At 40.4% G+C, this 20,057-nt stretch overlaps 1 long non-coding RNA gene across 1 annotated transcript; it reads right to left on the reverse strand.

The window, feature by feature from the left end:
- Window positions 1–2,943: 2,943 nt before the first annotated feature.
- On the reverse strand, window positions 2,944–19,750 carry LOC115140570 (uncharacterized). Its single transcript, XR_003865258.2, has 3 exons — window positions 19,584–19,750; window positions 19,064–19,130; window positions 2,944–18,632 (listed from the first exon to the last, which is right to left on the reverse strand). It is a non-coding gene; the product is annotated as an uncharacterized LOC115140570 (long non-coding RNA).
- Between the last annotated feature and the right edge of the window lie 307 nt (window positions 19,751–20,057).

Here is a 20,057-nt window from a genome sequence, read left to right on the forward strand (position 1 = left end):
AAGCGTACTCTACTGAAAATCTATAGAGCAGAAATGTTGCTACTCCTGGGATTTACATATTCAGAAATATAAACTGGTCGACGTGTTATCATTTCAGTCAAAGATTTGATGTGTATGCATTCCTTTTTAGGACTAATAAGAGTTTCTCCTTGAGTGCGCATGGAGTATACTGTGGACATTCATTTGAATAGCCTCTGTAGGCTGTTGTCTCATAACACACAAGGAAAATGGAAAATGTTTTAAGGCATCTTCATGTTTTCCCAGGTAAAATGTTAATCCAGCTTTAGCAAGGTTACATGGTCAAGGTTGCCAAATTACCGATAAGCACTAATAACCCTTGCCTCAGAGCAAGTCTGGCTCGGAAGCAAACACTGTGGAACCATCGTTCCCAGTCCTCTCCGCAACGCCTCGTCAATCTCCCAGCCAAGCTCCTTTCCTGTTTATGAAATTGTGATTTACTACATAAATTTACACATGCCGATACCCAATAACCTTTCCTTAATTCTTTATAGTCCAAGACGTTGATTTTGAATTTCAGGACCCCTTTAGGAATAAAAATAATTATATATATATATATATATATATATATATATATATTAAAAAACGGTAGGTAGAGGTAGAGAGGTAGAGAGAGATATTTTGGCCTTTACTGCTAAAGCACATAGAAATGCATTGAATAACACATTCATAAATGGCAGAAAGGATAGTCAAAAAATGTATCAGGGGAAACAAGGTTTTGAAGTGTTTGTCCTAAATCTAGGAGATGTAAAACAAAACTGGAAATATACAGTACCAGTCAAAAGTTTGGTGACATCTACTCATTCAAGGGCTTTTCTTAATATTTGTTTTACTATTTTCTACATTGTAGAATAATAGTGAAGACATCAAACTATGAAATAACACATATGGAATCATGTAGTAACAAAAAAAGTCATGTAGTAACCTCCTCCGCTGCAGAGGATAAGTTCATCAGAGTTACCAGCCTCAGAAATTGCAGCCCAAATAAATGCTTCACATTGTTCAAGTAATAGACATATCTCAACATGAATTGTTCAGAGGAGACTGTGTGAATCAGGTCTTCAGGTCGAATTGCTGCAAAGAAACCACTACTAAAGGAGACCAATAAGAAGAGACTTGCTTGGGACAAGAAACACGAGTAATGGACATTAGACAGGTGTAAATCTGTCCTTTGGTCTGATGAGTCCAAAGTTGAGATTTTTGGTTCTAACTTGCAGTGTCTTTATGAGACGCAGAGTACGGTGGTTCTGTCTTTAAAAGTTGAGCTTATGCCGCAACCTAGCTTTGTGGTAGATGATGGCAGATTATGGTAAATTGTGTTATTCTGGCAACAATGGCTCTGTGGGACATAGTCTAGTGGTTAGAGCGTTGGACTAGTAACCGGAAGGTTGCAAGTTCAAACCCCCGAGCTGACAAGGTACAAATCTGTCGTTCTGCCCCTGAACAGGCAGTTAACCCACTGTTGCTAGGCTGTCATTGAAAATAAGAATTTGTTCTTAACTGACTTGCCTAGTTAAATAAAGGTAAAACAAAAAAAAATGTCTGACACTTAAATAACTTGACATTAAATTCTGCGGCACCCCACTAGCTTTGCTGCAGCACACCACAACTTTTAAAGGAAGAACCACTGTATTTGATCGGATGATCTCCCCGCATATGTAGTTCCCACCGTGAAGCATGGAGGAGGAGGTGTGATGGTGTGGGGTTGCTTTGCTCGTGACACTGTCAGTTATATATTTAGAATTCAAGGCACACTTAACCAGCATGTCTACAACAGCATTCTGCAGCGATACACCATCCCATCTGGTTTGCGCTTAGTGGGACTATCCTTTGTTTTTCAACAGGACAATGACCCAACACATCTCCAGGCTGTGTGAGGGCTATTAGACCAAGAATGAGAGTGATGGAGTGCTGCATCAGATGACCTGGCCTCCACAATCACCCAACCTCAACCCAATTGAGATCGTTTGGGATGAGTTGGACCGCAGAGCGAAGGAAAAGCAGCCAACAAGTGCTCAGCATATGTGGGAACTCCTTCAAGACTATTGGAAAAGCATTCCAGGTGAAGCTGGTCGAGAGAATGCCAAGAATGTGCAAAGCTGTTATCAAGGCAAAGGATGGCTACTTTGAAGAGTCTCAAATATAAAATCTATTTTAATTTGTTAACACTTTTTTGTTTACTACATAATTCCATGTGTTATTTCATAGTGTGATGTCTTCAGTTTATTCTAGAATGTAGAAAATAGTAAAAAAAATAAAAACCCTTGAATGAGTAGGTGTCCAAACTTTTGACTGGTACTGTATGTATGTATATATATATATTGTACATCTTTAACCCCATTTTGCAGTAGTCACAAAACTATCTTCATACTTCCATTATTCATTTTATTTTACTGGTACCGGTTACCTTCAGTCCCGTGACACTTGTGGGGGTCATAGAGCAAAATGGAGAACACCATTGTGTTCATGAGAGTCTCCCCTTTACCTAGAGTGGTCAAACTATTCGGACGCTACAGACGTTTACAAACACCTCTTTAGCTTTGCCACCTTTCACCGCAAATTTGGACGTGCAACACTGGCGGATGCGGTGGATTGAGACGCATCCAGATATCTCCAGCTTAAACTGAAAGCTTTTTTAAAGATGTTTTAGTTTTTTGCACCGGTGCATCAATCGACTCTAGGGGGCTTTAAATACTCACCGTTTCTGGTCGGAAGAGTGGGGAGTTTTTCCTCTGAGGCAGTTTCTCTGAGATGTGCATTAAGCCATGCGTATTGAAGCTGTATCAGAATAAGACTTGATAAACATCAACATGACTATTGACCTTTGAAGATACAAGGAATTACCATTGCCATTATCAGAAGATAAACAGTAATGAAGAGCAATGACGAATATTCCACAGTATCATGAAAAAAATACACAAAATATCAAATGCTTTATTTATTGTTGATTCTATATTAAATTGTCCATGCAAAATGGCCTGATATTTAACTCATCTGGAGTAAAAGGTTTGACATTTAGTAAGGAAAACATTTTTGAGTAAACTGAACCTTGATCTCATGACATAAGATGCTTAACATAGCTAATAGATTCTGAGTGCAAATAACGAGTTTTGATATCAACTCAAAGATACTGGGCAGAGTACTATAGTTTACAGAGTATGTTGCAAGAGTACAGTAATGTTTTACAGAACCAACGAGACTGTTTTATGTGTTTATTGGTCTGGTTGGGGTAAGAGGAGGTAGGGCATAGAACACAAATGACTAAAACAGATAAAAGATTAAATTGTTTTCTTCTCATCCATGAGAGTTTTAAAAGAGTCAAGAAGGCATCATTTTAATGTAGGTTTAGTTTTTAGAATTTGCTTCAAGCCAAATTAGAATATGTAAATGATGTACAAACAACAAAGACAGTCACACAACAGGGTATAGTCTGGCTAGGCTGAAACTGCTGTAGACGAAGACAGGGAGAGTTTGAAGTTACCCCCAACCTCACATCAATCTGTTTGAACACCTCAGCATGCCGCTTTGCATCTCTCTCTACAAAACTCATTACAGAAGGGTGGAGAGAGCATGCTCACATTTCTTTAATGATGGTTTAACATAAAATATTGTATACTAAGTCTTAGGGTTCAATCCCTCTTTTTAATAGCTTCGTAGAGGCCAGAAAATAAAGTGTTCATGAAGATTGAGGAAGATGATCCAATGAACTTCAATTTAATTGGTGCAAATTAAAACAATCCATCTTTTCCAGCTGTCCATCTCTCTGCTATCACCACTTCATTGCTCGTCCTGCACCTTGATTACAATTATCTTTTAATAGTAAAACTTGTCAGCAATTTCTCCCCCTTCTGATTTACATCACCTCAACACAGTATGGATTCACCAACATAACTCATGTTTTTACTGTTCAGAGTAAACCTCCACGGGCCAAACACAAGATATATTGACACCTTCACCTCATATCTGCTGGGTACCATGACATATCACAAAATGGCAGTCTTCAGTCAAACAGCGAATCCTTTACCCATTGAAACACAGTGAGCGAAGGGACGTTTGCATGCTTGGAACTCTGTCTCTATGGAGTGATAAGTGCACATGCAGACACATTTTTTTGCAGTGTCCAATAATGGTTCTAGGCAATTAGAGCGAAGGATGACATTCTGACTTTTAATTTGGGACAAAGTGATCTCTCTCTCTCTCATACCCCTCTTTCTTCCTCCCCTGCATCCCACCTGAAATGCTGAGGTAACTTTGGAAAGATACATGGCCATAGTCTTTATTTTATCATAAAATGGGATCTTGCTATTTCTGCTCTTCATACTGACAGTAAGTTAAAATGCTCATTGTAAGTGACTCTAGATTTGGTAGATGACACTACATGTAGCTCTGAGAATGGAACACATCAACAGCTACTGAGCTAAGCAGAAAGCATTCACCTAACTCATTTAAAAAAGTTAGCAGGAAGAAATTATTAAAGTTGAGTTTTAAAAAGTTGTTTTGACTATGGCAAACAAACACCTTTGAGAGAACACACTTTTGAGATTTAATTTCACATAGATATTATGCCTCTTTCTTTCAAAGTATCAACAACAGACTAGTTTTGCTGCACCTACAGTACACTGAGTGTACAAAACATTAGGAACACAGTCCTAATATTGAGTTGCACCCCCCTTTGCCCTCAAAACAGCCTCAATTTGTCGGGGCATGGACTCCACAAGGTGTCGAAACCGTTCCACAGGGATGCTGGCCCATGTTGACGCCAATACTTCCCATAGTTGTGTCAAGTTAGCAGGATGTCCTTTGGGTGGTGGACCATTCTTGATACACACAGGAAACTGTTGAGTGTGAAAAAGCCAGCAGCGTTGAAGTTGTTGACACAAACCTGTGCTCCTGGCACCTCCTACCACACCCTGTTCAAAGGCACTTAAATTCACCCTCTGAATGGCACAAATACACAATCCACGTCTCAATTGTCTCAAGGCTTAAACATCCTTCTTTAACCGGTCTCCTCTCCTTCATCTACGATGATTAAAGTGGATTTAACAAGTGACATCAATAAGGGATCATAGCTTTCACCTGGATTCACCTGGTCAGTCTATGTCATGGAAAGAGCAGATGTTCCTAATGTTCTGTACACTCAGTGTATAAAAACAGATTCAACCAGCAGGTATACAATCCATATAATGTACATTTAAAAAAATATATATTAAAAAAATGACAGTTTTAGAATGTCTGACAGCAATTACAACCCAGTAAGTATACGTACGCGCTCCTGGAAAAGTGTTTCCCTTTTTCAGGACCAGTGTAAATCAATGTACATGTAGGTATGTTGTGCTAATCTAAGGCTACAGTATATGGTGAAATACTAAACAAGCACCTCTGCTATAGTGGTCTTTAAAAAAGCCTATGGGTGCTTTGGGGAATGGTTCTGACCATTTCCACTCTGCCCCAAATAAACGTGGATGTTCTCCATCCATCAGATGACTACATGGAGAGCTGACCTGTCATAAATTCACAGTGGGGATGATGACAGCGCTGGAGCCAATCTTCATGAAAAAAATAAAAATGTCACTAGCTCCCTCCTACCATCCCCCACTCCCTAAGCCCCTTCCAACCCCAGCTCACCCTTTACCCTCATAACTAGAGCTCCTTCTCTCACTCTTTTCCCACTGTTTCTCTCTACCGTTCCTCATCTTACCCCTCTTTCTCTCTCAACCCCCTCTGTCTCCCCCACCCCCTTATATATCTCTCTCTCTCTCTCTTCTTTTCTCTCCATGGGTAAGCAGGTAATCATGAGCTGTCACAGAAAGGTGACCCATTAATGTGATGGATACGGTGTGAAAAACAAATGGTGTGAAACGTGTGGATTGCTGTCCTTACTGCACCTTGGCCTTTTGTTCTGTCATATCAATATCCACACAGGGCCTCATTACACCGCTGCACTACACAATGAGTGGAGCGCCAGGGTCAGGCCTGCGCCACGCTCCCTTTGACTGGCTTCGACTGGGCTTTTCAGCTAAATCTCGCCCCATAGGACTCCCAGGTAAACAGGAGGAGGGGAGCCTCTGGAGCTGCAGACAGAACACATCAACATGGGCTGAATGGGAACCACAAAACAGCCATATTTTAGAGAGGAGCCACCATTGTTGCCAAAGGGCTCCCGGTCTCCAAACAAAACCAGTGCGTCCGAGATAAGCAGATGCAATGGCTTCTTTGTTGATGTTAGACACTTTTGTTTCCCCTTTTGGTTGGGTTGAATTTCATTCAACAGGAGCAGAGAGCATCGCTCGGAGAGATAGGAGCTTCTCTTTGTGGTCATTGTGTGAATGTGTTCAAGCTTATACATAATTGTACTTATTTCATGACAGCAACAATTGTGAATACTACCTGAAATACTATTTTACATTACCAGGTGTTAGAAGCCCCCAGGACATCTTATCCACTACATACAGTATAATAATGGGGACACTAAAAAGCTATGATTTTCATAATGTTGTGACTACAGCAACAGTAAACCTCCCACACATGTTCTGCATAAGAGGGGAGCACTTGCTATAAGTGATGCATAGTTATATAATACCCTTATGAAACACATGTACTTCATAATGCATAATTATGGTTTTAGTCAAGAGGTTCTCCATGCTAGAATCACAGAGGACCATGCACATATTGTATTACTAATTCATCACTTTCTATGTAAATGTAGGCTGTATCTGTACAATTTCTAAATGATTGTTGCATGGGGAAGGGATGAATGAACCAGACAAATACTGTTCTATAATACTGTATGTACATCTATTGCTTCTGGCTTACTGCAGGATATGCCATTTTCAAAGAGCCATTCAAGGTCAAGAGGACAGGCAGAGAGGAGCTATTCCAGTCCTGGGCAAACCTTCCACTGTCCATTACACTTGATGGTCAAGCTCTTATTAAAGACCGGGGCTAATTTCATAGCCAGGACCTGTGATCCACAAAGTAACTGATAATCACCAATTAAGTAATATTATGGATTACAATCCATTGATTTTTTTGGGTGCAGAATCCAGGAATAAGAGCCCCAGGGATCTGTGAAGAAGCTTGGAGGGATATACTATACTATGCAAGGCTCAACTGTTCTACATGTGAGTCCCACACGTAATGACCCATGACACGGTACTAAAGTTGGAAAATGCTTATGACAGCATATTACACATTTTTCTCCAAAAAATATAACTTGAAATTATCGTAGTGTATTGGCTTTGTTCACACACAGTAAGTGATAGTGTATGCCTGAGAAAGAAGCAGCCTACTCTGCCTCCCCACGAGTGAGCCAAACTCATGTCAATACACATAGCCGTGTTCCCCCCAAGGTCTCCAGTGGTGGTCTAGTGGACACCTCAGATGTAACGGTGGAGACACTATTCAAGACAGTGGTTACAGGCCACAGACTAATCTAGTATGACAAACTGGAGGTGTCTTGTTATTTCCAGACCTGGTGATGAATAGACGGCCGTAGTCCCCCATGCTGTCACGTCAGGGTGGAACTGAAACAGATTGAGAGGGTGCGGATAGACAGCGGATTGATGTGCTGGGCCACTTCTCTCTCTCTTGTAAAACCCACAGAATCAGTCCATTAGCCCTCATCCTATTTGCCTATCATCTTACACTGTTGGCTGCCAACACATTCAAACGGATCACTGGGATTTACTGAGAGATCAGGCAAAAAGCATAGAGCAGACCAGTCAATGTTCTTGTTCTTTCATGTGGCAAGAATGCCTTATCATATATTCAACATATGATACTAGGACTATTTGTTATCAATACAAAATATAGTGTACACTTTAGTGTACTTTAGGTTTTGCAAAGTATTAGCAACCTTTAATAATTGTTTTTTCATGACCTGTTCAATTAATCTTTTAATATATGTCCTCTTCTAGATGATGATAGCCTTGTCGTGGTCATGAAAATCATATTTAGTCCTTCATTACGACCCCATATTGTCATGCACAATTGATTGTTATAGGTTGGGTTAAACATATGGATTAGATGAGCTTCAATAATCTATATTGGATTTTTGCCCTCTGAGGGAGCACTTTCAACCCTGTAGCTAACCATGGCCTCATAGGTCCAACGGTTAAGTGATATATTCTAACCTCTGATTGGTGTGAATGAGCCATGCAGGGACAGACCTCACGTAACTGCTCTAACATCCACTCTTTCATCAATCAAGACTATTGAGTGAACTACAACTGTTTCAGAGTTTCATTCATAGCATGCTTGACATACAGTACACCACTACGGTATTTACACTGGTACTCCAGTCCAGAGGATCCCTGGCCAGCAGGTAAACTGTAGTTTCTCTCTGCAGCCATTGGCAGCATTAATGGGGGGGGATGAAGACAATGACATCTCTCTCTGTCATCACGGTGGGCCCTGGTGTGTCTGTCTGATCTGTACTCCCCCCTGTACACCCCCTCTCTCTGCGATGACCACGTCCTCACTGTAATGTACCGCTGTGTGTGTGTGTGTGTGAAGGACACCCCGGCAGGGCTATCACAGACACAATCTCAGAGCACTTTAATAACTTTCAGAGCGGTCAGCACCCTGCGCTTTAATAACACTCCCTGTCAGCTCGCCCTGCGCACTGCAAAATTGTCTCGTTGGAATTCTTTATGGTGGCGGCCAAAGAACTGTGGTGATGGTGATGGAATATAGCCACGCTCAACCCACTCTGCCTCCAGATGGGTTTCCAAGAGCACGCTTTTATCTGTGGGTCAAAATAAAACAGGAGAAAAGACATTTACTTGCTCCGTGATGCAGCAATAAGCTTCTAAAATCAGTGCTGTCGTCTATGAAGGAGGACCAAGTGATTTTGTGAGAGCTTCTCCTACAGCTCAGTTCACTTGCCCATGTGATAGAATGACACAATTGACACAAGGCCTCTGAGCACATGAAATGCATTTCAATATCTTTATCTGTAGAGTAAGGCTATAGAATGGTACAGCCAGCATTTCAGACTGAACTATGAGGGTGCCCGAAGACCTGTCCTCATCACATGCATTTATGCGTTTGTTAGGGAAGATCAGAGACTGTGGGTTTAAAAATGCATCAGGTTTCCTCCCATAAAGAGAGATCGCACACATAGTCTAGAAACATGAAGGGTAAAGCAGATTGCTTGGTAAAGAATTGCTGTGTTAAGGCTAATGGTGCATTTGGGGTGTGTTTTTGTGATGTGTCTGTGATTATAGCCTCTCCAGCATCAGTAGAGGTACACTCCTGGTCATTACAACCTCCTAGTACTACTTATTAGCATAATCAGCCAGCGTTAGTTATTCATGTGATGCGCAGAAGTGTTCTGGGAGTCACAACTTTGCTCTGTCTAATAACCTGTGTTAAATATTAAAGAAGAGCATGGTCTGCCTGATTTACATGCCTCTCATCCTGCCTCTTAGATACACCATTGTCGGGGAACTGACTCCAGGCCTGTTTCAGATTACTCTGAACCAATGTGATATACTATAATATGCTGAAAATACATTGTTTTGAAGAGTATATTGAAAGACAATATTCATAGACCATGATCATGTACATTCGATAATAATGGATAACATATTTGAATGTTTCCATGTCCAATCACTGACTGGCCACTGCCTCACAGCAGACAGGCGATCAGTGTATTGTGTAAGAGGACCACATAGCTATGTGTAAGAGGCTTTTCCACTCGGCTTCATCTGCCTTTCTGAAAATAAGGAGCCCACTGGGCATGAATGGGCTGACTCGCTACGTCCTTATGCCCCTGACTCTTGATTAAAGACAATGAGCGCAGAGGCTAGCCAAGCGTTGTGCTGGCCAGGGTGGGTTGGAGAGGGGGAGACCTACAGTAGGGCCAGAGAGAAGAAGGCTGCTGCTGCTGTGAACCCTGAGGAGGTCATTATGAGACCAGTGACCTCACTGGTACAGTGCTCTTACAAGCCACCCACTGGCATGATGTCATACTTCACATGTCATCACTCATCACGACCACACACAAAAACAGTGAAGACCCAAAAATTATATTTAATACCGGGTAGCTTTACCTATGTTTCTATTAAAAGGAACAACATACACAATTTTCCCCTCCAAAAATATTAATCATGTGTATTCTCCATGCAACAGAAAAATTACATCAACTAATTCAACAGCAATTCACTAGAATGTTGCATTACGTCTCCAAACCTGCCACCATATTGGCATATGCTGTGAGTATGAACTACTGAAGCTGTAAAAAGAGAAAAGAGGAAAGTCCTCATTAACAACTTGTAGTCTGAAATTGAACAGATGCACTATTTATCACATATATTCCCCCCACCCTGTAGGACCAGGAAGTCCAAGCATGTAGACTAATAACATGGAAACAGTCCTCTAGGCTTTCCTCTGTAATGATTTAGCTACCTGGGATTTCCTTTTTAATTTGGTCCTTAAGAAAATAACAATTCTCCTTGGTGCTGCTCATTACTGTATGGCTGCGGTGACCATTAGGAAATGAAAATAAACTTGCTCATTTATATAAAGCAAAGCATTTTAGTTAAAGGCCTCAAGGCCAAGGGTTTGAATAAAGAATGACATTTCCAAATATAATCATACAGCTAAGGTTACTAGGCACCAAAGTGAAGAAATGTGCTTCTGCCAAATGAATTCCTGAATACTTGGACATCTAAATAAATTCACTCAGGGAATAAGAGATGTATGTTGTGGTATCTATCTATCAAAAACCAGAGAGACGCAAAATGACGTATTTCATGATCTTATGAATTACGCTCTCTATGAGTCAGGCGTAATGAATAACAAACACTGCATACTATACATACAATGGAATTTTATAAAGGAACTATAAGCCGTTATGAATGCTTATAACAAGTCTTAAAGGCACGATTCATGATATATTTACATACAGGTGGGTCAAAGAGTGTCACCATAATATTGTCTTTTTCATGAAGAATTGTGATCACTTTATAATCATCACTCTTACATTTAAATTGACAAACTTGATTTTGTATTTTTTTTTTGTGTCTTTTCAAATATCGCTTGACATAGATTCTGGACTGGGCATATAAAAATGGTGGTCTACAAGCCCGGCTGGCCAGTGTCAAATTCCTTCAATTCCACCCCTGATTTTGAATGATTCTATACAGTAAAACATGAAATACAGAACTTGTGACAGAAGGTAGAAAGTAGAGTCATTCTTTCATAACAGAAAAACTCATGTACACATATTTCAATGATATAATCTCACAATAGTGTGTCACTTACTCCAAACATAAATGCACTAGAATGGTATCCCAAAAGTAATTGGGTGAGACCAATGTCCAGTGTTCGCTAGATGGATGGGTTACAAACTTGCATCGAGCGCACCCTCAGATCCAGGGTGGACTGTTTAAATCAAGCAGTGGTCACACTTGGTGTGTACATCACCACTGAGGCATGGTGAGCAATGAGACGCTTGTACAAGGCCCCTGCCTGCCCGTCGCAGGGCTGGACTGCTGAGGCCCGTGGGCTGCCTAATCAAATCTGAAACCATCACATTTACTTGCCTCTCAGGCAGCTATGCATGCAAAAAAACTGACTAGGCTACATAACCAATCACACCCTCATGGCCCTTAAAGACAGCCATTAGAGAAGGATTATAAAGGAATACGCGGATGGATCATATTTGATTTGTCTCTTTCAGTTTCCCTCTATAACCATAGGAACCATGCTTGCAGTTACTATTGAGCTGAGGAAAGTTAGAACATAACCTGACAGTGAAATCTCATGATGATTTATTATAAAACAAAACCATGTGTTACATGAATGTGGAGCAACTGTAGTCTCCACTAAAAGATAGCCAATGCCTCAAACCCTGAACATAATATTGATAAGTGTTTATTTTGCTTGGCCAACCCAAAGTAGAGCTGTTATTGCCTGGTCTGAATGGGAAAGATGTAAGCCTCTTATTCATTACCATACAAGTTAATAGTTTCCTTTGATGGAGATTTGGGCCATACAAACTTCATTAGGCAAGCTTGAGCAATGATCATGATAAAGTGCAGAGTACTAATTAAAATGCTTAAGCATTACAGTGTTTTAAACATGACAATAAATATAACAGGAGGCCCAAAATGTATCACATGCTGTAGAGGGCAGACTTCCAGAGAAACTGGAAGGGATGTAATGAAAATATGTCTGAATATATGAGATCCACCATGAAACAGCGGCCAACTGTATTGTGTAACATCCTTTTAACCTTAATTCTATACCCCCAAAGATACTATAAATCCAATATTGCCACATTGACTCTGAAAGAATGTTTACCTTTCTCAGTATTGGAATCAGTAGAAGCCTGATTATGTAAATAATGGTCATGCGGGGAAAAATGTTTGCATTATTCTTTGAATTCAATTGAACAGATCAGTGATACACATAAATCTCCCAAATTGAATGAAAATGGTATATGTTGCTGCATTAGCTTCCTGTAAACTGCTATTATTTATTTTAACTATAATCCTGTCATTTTTTAAAACTGAGTTGTACCTGGTTTGTATCTACTCTGCTCATTTTGTGAATATGTTTAACCAATCACATGCGTTTGTTTGGGGTCTTTCTCTAGATGGATAACAACAATAAATTGTAACTCAATGTAACAAAGCACTTTCTACATCCGCAGTAAAATTAATACCATTAGTTATCCAGGTTGTATGAATACACATAGATAATATAGTAGAAAAGCACTTTGTTTTACCCACTGGTTTGACCTTGTCTTTCTCCTTCAAAAAACATGTCCATAAAGACCCAGTCAACATTCCACATCATAATGTGATGTCAGCCGGGTTACTGTATTCATTTCTAGCCTCGCCAATCTTTTAATGCATGTACTGTGGCGACTTCCAAGAGCATTTGTTTCTCTGAAGATCAAAATAAAACAGGGTTTTTGAACCAGTCTCCCGAGAGGAGCATTGATTCCGTAATGAATGCAAGGGCAGAGAAAAATGGATTTCTTCCTTTAGATGTGTCTCTATATCTCTCCTTTAACATCTCTGCAGCACTGCATTGCATTGCATTTGATTGCACATTGAGAAGGAGAAAATCTTTGCATCTCTATAAAATATTCATTTGAGTGGATGTGAAACAGTGCTCTGTGGATGGGCTTGGGGAATGGGGAAAATACTTAAAGATTTGGCAGATTGAATAGATGAAAACAGATCATGGATTTAGTGGTATTAGGAAGAGGGAAGTATGTGCATTTTTTCATCTACAAAATATGATCAGTTTTGTATTAATCGTGTGGCCGCTGAAGTTGTGTGTCATCCTGTTGTGTTTGGAGGCAGATTTATTTGATTCTTTTGAGTGTACGTACAGTTAGATACCGTATTCTTTAAATTGTAGAAGGATTATAGCTAGAAGAAGAAGGACATTTAAGCTGAGGCTATAGTCAATTCTCATGTGCTTCATTTATCCATGTTGCTAATTCTGTTTTACAACGGAATTCACACATTTTCATTCCCGAAACAATGCCCTATGTCCCCACATTCACTCATTAAAGCATATTTTCAGTCAAAAAAGACATAATCACAAATTGATTTTAATGCCTGGCTTTTAACGTGCCTTAATTTGTGTTAATTGGGTAATAATTAAGATGGATTTTTATATGCAAAACGTAATCAAATTAATTTGGAGTTTCCAGTCAATGGCCATAATTAAAAGGAATCACATTTACATCATCTGACAAAGGGAAACATATGAGTTTGTGATTGGATAATGAAAGCTGTGGTGTATTGTCTCCAGGGTATGAGTTTAGGCTACTAAATGGTAAAACGTTATTCTGCTCTTGATACATTTGGATGAGAAATACCTGGTGACAAAGTGTTTGATGTGTTTCAGTCAGTGGTGTAGCTCTTAGATGTGATTGACATGTGTATAATCCCATTGTTATTCATCACAAAATGTAAGACATAAGGGGCGGCAGGTAGTCTAGTGGTTAGAGCGTTGGACTAGTAACCGAAAGGTTGCAAGATTGAATCCCCGAGCTGACAAGGTAAACATCTGTCCTAGGCCATCATTGAAAATAAGAATTTGTTCTTAACTGACTTGCCTAGTTAAATAAAGGTAAAACAAATAAATAAGATTAACTAATATTTCACATCTCAAGGCTGAACTAACTCACTACATATAAGTATTGTATTCATCTTCCATTCATTAATTTCACAATTAAATAATTACACATAAGAAATCAATTGGTTTTACTATGCTCTATGATTAGGGTGAACTTTTGTACACATTTAACTTGTTTGGATTGTGTTTAGGGAGTGCCAGAAGGTGTCACTGTTCATGCAACACTACCAGAAGGTTCATGCATCAGAGCAGCATGGAATCACTTCCTCGTACGAGTCTGCGGTCCATTGGATCATGTAGCACACTCGAAATAAATCAAAACGTCATACAGATAGTATAGGTAATTATATAGCAGGTAAGGTGGCATACAAAACGCATAAATGACTGTTGAAATAATTAATGAGAACTAATCAACGAGGAAGAGTTTGCTTATGCATGTACAGGAATTCTGATTCCTTTTAAACTTAATAGGATATGCTACTGTATTTCCGTTGAATATAGTGTAAATCATAGAAATTATGGTATTAATCATACCAACGTGGGATCCACAGGGATGCCTCTCAGGCACGGTGGTGTGGGCTAGAGAGACAGGAACAGTGTGCACCTAGAGAGATAGCTGGAGCTTGTCAAATCAATAATACTGCTTGCTTGGTATCTTCAAAGATGACTAGATGACAAACATGTCTGTCAGAGCTGTGCCAATATAGTTTAGGGCCTCTCGTGATGGGGCATACACCCAATGACAGAAGCAGGTCATTTCCGCTCCCTGGCACCATAAATCGAGCGTCTGGCCCCTGTCCGAATGCTGATGCTGCAGAACACCACACGCAGAGGGCCTGTCTGTACACCATGAGCTACTGCACTGTCGCCATGGCATACTGCACAGTCCACACTTCTTCCCTCCCTCTCTCCCTCTCTTGCTCTCTCAACAGCTACCACAGCAACACCTGTGTAATGCAAGACAATCCACATATTTTCACAAACTACAGTGCTTGTTATCACTTCTTGGATGTTCTGTGTCACTAGAGGCTGGTACTTAATGCTGGTAGTTGTACAGTGTCAACAAATGTTGTAAAAACACAGAGGTCTTGCAGTTGACGTACGACGCCTTCTGGCTGCCATGTTAGAAGACCACCGCCTGAATTCTTCTGACAACAGCTGAGTAGCAACCAACAACGGCATGATAGCAGTGCCTAAAACTAGTTGATTCATCACCACGGTCATTTTCTGTGCAGTATTTAGCTGCTCTAGCAAGGCAGAAAAGACAATGGGGATATTTTTTTTGAAAGATTCCCCGCAATCATGAAACACCATTGTTGACACCAAGGAGATAAGACTCAAGAACTGTCGGATAAGTAAAGAAACCTTTTTGACCGTCAAGCCCTAAATTCAGACAGCTGTCAGTATGTGGTCTGCTACTATCCTTTTATCACTGATAGGTCAAGTCTGTTCGATTTTGAGTTAAGCTGTTATTCTAACCAGGTGTTGACAACAACACTAAGTTAGCCAGAATTAGCTAGCTAGATAGCTTGTAGTGTAGCTATTAGCATGTGTCATGTGAGTTTCAAGTTTTGGGGAAGCTATTTTTTCACCATAAAAATGCACCTTTATTACAAAGGATCACATGCATCCATCATCGCATTTGCAGCCTTATGTAAACCTACTATTCCTAATATGAGTAGATTGGATAGTCATAATGCAGGCTATCAATGAGTGCGTAGTGGAATGGGCCTATAGGCTATATCAGAGACTTATTTCCTTTGCACAGGAAAAATGTGGCCTTTGATAAACATGTCATACACTTCTACTATACTTTGACTGGAGACCTTATTAGCACAATATATTTTAATAAAATCCTACCCTCTTCTGACAACAGATGACCGTGTCTTGAATTTGCAGTTTATTATCTATGCATAGTCACATTATCCCTACCTCCTGTACATGTACAAACATTTCGCTACATCCGCAATAACATCTGCTAAACATGTGTATGTGACCAATACAATTATATTTGATGTACAAATTACCTCAACTAACCTGTACCCCCACACATTTACTTGGTACTGGTACCCCCTCCCCTGTACATAGCCTCGTTATTGTTATTTTATGTGTTGCTTTTTAGTAAATCTTTTACTTTAGTTTCTTTAGTAAATATTTTCTTAACTCTATTTCTTGAACTGGATTGTTGGTTAAGGGCTTGTAAGCATTTCACAGTAAGGTCTACACCTGTTGTAGTCAGCGCATGTGACAAATACACTTTGATTTGATGTAACAACGTAATCTAGGCCTATGAAGGAAAAAAAATACAGCTTTTGTTAAATTAATATGAAGTTATTTGTTTTGCATTTTAGTTAAGCCTAACCCCCTTCCTTACGTAATTCTCAGAACCTGCTACGTTAATTCTCCTAGCCGGCAGCGTAAATTCTCCTAATCTGCTACGAAAGTCCAATTATTTTAATTTGACAAAAGTTGGATCCCTTATAGCCATGGCCATGAAAAGAGGAGACAAATTATACAATGAGGTCCATTATTAACAATATTGTTTTAGCAAATGTATATTAAAAAAACTGAAATACCTTATTTACACAAGTATTCAGACCCTTTACTATGAGACTCGAAATTGAGCTCAGGTGCATCCTGTTTCCATTGATCATCCTTGAGATGTTTCTACAACTTGATCGGAGTCCATCTGTGATAAATTCAAATGTTTGGACATGATTTGGAATTGCACACACCTGTCTATATAAGGTCCCAAGTTGACAGTGCATGTCAGAGCACAAACCAAGACATTAAGTCGAAGGAATTGTCTGTAAGAGCTCGGAGACAGGATTGTGTCGAGGCACAAAGGGTACCAAAACCTTTCTGCATCAATGAAGGTCCCCAAAAGCACAGTGGCCTTCATCATTCTTAAATGGCAGATTGGAACCACCAAGACCCTTCCTAGAGCTGACTGCCCGGCCAAACTGGGCAATCAGGGGAGAAGGTCCTTGGTCAGGGAGGTGACCAAGAACCCAATGGTCACTCTGACAGAGCTCCTCTGGAGATGAGAGAACATTCCAGAAGGACAACCATCTTTCCAGCACTCCACCAATCAGGCCTTTATGGTAGAGTGGCCAGACGGAAGCCACTCCTCAGTAAAAGGCACATGACAACCCTCTTGAAGTTTGCCAAAAGGCACCTAAAGACTCTCAGACCATGAGAAACATGATTCTGTGGTCTGATGAAACCAAGATTGAACTCTTTGACCTGAATGCCAAGTGTCATGTCTGGAGGAAACCTGGCACCATCCCTAAAGTGAAGCATGGTGGTGGCAGCATCATTCAACGGCAGGGACTGGGAGACTAGTCAGGATCGAGGGAACGATGAACCGAGCAAAAGAAAGCGAGATCCTTGATGAAAACCTGCTCCAGAGCGGAGCACTCATGCCCTCAGACTGGGGAGAAGGTTCACCTTCCAACATGACAACGACCCTTGAGTGGCCCAGACAGAGCCCGAACTTGAACCCGGTCTAACATTTCTGGAGACCTGAAAATAGCTGTGCAATGATGCTCCCCATCCAACCTGACAGAGCTTAAGAGGATCTGCAGAGAATAATTGGAGAAACTCCCCAAATACAGGTGTGCCAAGCTTGTAGCATCATACGCAAGACGACTCGAGGCTGTAATCACTGCCAAAGGTACACCGTTTTATTGTAGCCCCGGACAAGCACACCTGAATCAACTAATCATCAGGCTCTCATTCAGATGAATCAGGTATGTTTGTCTAGAACTGCAACAAAAATGTGTGCTATTGGGGGTACTCAAGGATGGGAGTTGGGAACCACTGCTGTAGGTCTATAACTGCATTGGCTTTGCATGCCATTATCAGCTGCAAAATGGGTTCACATGGCTGATGCTGTATCTTGAAAAAAAAGTGACAAACAAAACTAATTGGACAGCTTACAACTGAACAAAAACATAGGTAGTGCTCATTTGAGAAGAGACAAATTCCCTTACCCTCTTTATTGCAGGATTGTGAGCTGTGGTTAATCGACATTGACACTAGTTCATCTTGAATAATATAGTTAAGTTAATTATAACTTATTTCTTTGTAAAAAAAAAAAAAAAAAGTTGACTTTTTACACCCTTTTTGTGATATCCAAATTGGTAGTTAGTCTTGTCCCATCGCTGCAACTCCCGTATGGAGTCGTGAGAGGTGAAGGTTGAAAGCATCCTCCGAAACACAACCCTGCCATGCTGCACATGTTCTTGACACACTGTTTGCTTAACCCAGAAGCACCAATGTGTCGGAGGAAATACCATACTGGCCTGGCACAGGGAGTTGCTAGCGCGTGATGGGACACCCTCCCCTAACCTGGATGACACTGGGCCAATTGTGCATGTGCGCCACCTCATGGGTCTCCTGGTCTTGTCTTGCTGCGACACAGCCTGGGATCAAATCTGGGTCTGTAGTGATGCCTCTAGCACTGCGATGCAGTGCCTTAGACCGCTACGTCACTCGGGAGGCTCCTTAAGTTAACAAAATAAAACAAGTTTAAACACTTCACTTCAAAGAATCAACACTTTCATATCATGTCAAAGTGTACAAGTAAGCTAAATAATATTTAACAGGTTACACATCTTATTAACAAGTATGCTATTATTACTAAAGCATAATTTCAGGTGAACCAAAAAAAAAAGTAATTACCAGAGGTGGCCAACCTCACTCCACTGATCCCTAAACTACTGGCTGAGCAGACTTCTGTTCCAGCCTAGCAATAGGACACTTGATTATCAACTAATTAGGTTTGATACATTCAATCAGGTGTGTTAGTTATGGGCTTGAACAAAGCCTGCACACCCAGCAGGGTTGGCCTGCTCCAGTTGTAATTGGTTTATACATTGTTGACTTTGTTTACAAAATTTGCTAAGAATATAATCCATGGTATACTAGGATTTACCTTTATTCTCTTGGGACATTCATTGGGACCTCTTCAGCTGCAGACAGGGTTTCACGGCTCTCTATATCTGACAGAAAACATTAAAGAAACAGGCTGCATTATACTCAAATTAGACAGCACTGAATATTATGTTTCTATATCGCTCTGTCCTCATAGTTTCTCGCTAGGGATTTTAACTGGAGAATATTTTCATAATGTCCTCCCACAAAGCTACATGCCTTATCCAGAGTAGCCTACTATCCTTTCTGACAGCTGGAACTGCTAGCTTTCACCCTCTCTGTTAGTTAGCTAACTACCTAGCTACAAATACGTTTTGAGTTACAAAAATAAATACATCAAGATAGGTAGCTAACTAGCTAATATTAAGTTAGCAAATTGGTGAGATTGAATTAACTTGGCTACTGTAGCTATATAGTATGTAAAGTTTGCTAGCTAGCAAACACATTACATTAGCAGATCATTTGAGTTAGCTTGCACACAAAGTACCTGTAGCTATCATTTTCAGAATAAATGTATTTACTTGAATAGGTTCTCCCAATGCCTCCGTTTTCTGGGTCCTTAGAAAAACAAAATAATGGACAATCTTCCCGAAGTTTCCAGTGATAGCAGAACACATCCAGCCTTTTGGACTATTGGAGGACTTCCAACAGACTGATTGGTCTTCCAACATGGCTCCTGTTGCTAGGTGGTTTGTGACGCACGTGCAAGCCCTCTATTGTGTGCAATTATAAACTGCGTAGTTCGAGCACTGAATGCTGATTGGTTGACAGCCGTGGTATGTCAGACTGTATACAACTGGTATGACAAAACGTTTATTTTAACTGCTCTAATTATGTTGGTAACCAGTTTATTTATAATAACAATAAGGCACCTAGAGGGTTTGTGGTATATGGCCAATATACCACTGCTAAGGGCTGTATCCAGGCACTCCTTGTTGCGTCTCGCATAAGAGCAGCCCTTAGCTATGGTATATTAGCCATATACACCCCCTCGG

The sequence above is a fragment of the Oncorhynchus nerka genome, linkage group LG13 (genome assembly GCF_034236695.1).
Source record: "Oncorhynchus nerka isolate Pitt River linkage group LG13, Oner_Uvic_2.0, whole genome shotgun sequence".
NCBI classification, from domain to species: domain Eukaryota; kingdom Metazoa; phylum Chordata; class Actinopteri; order Salmoniformes; family Salmonidae; genus Oncorhynchus; species Oncorhynchus nerka.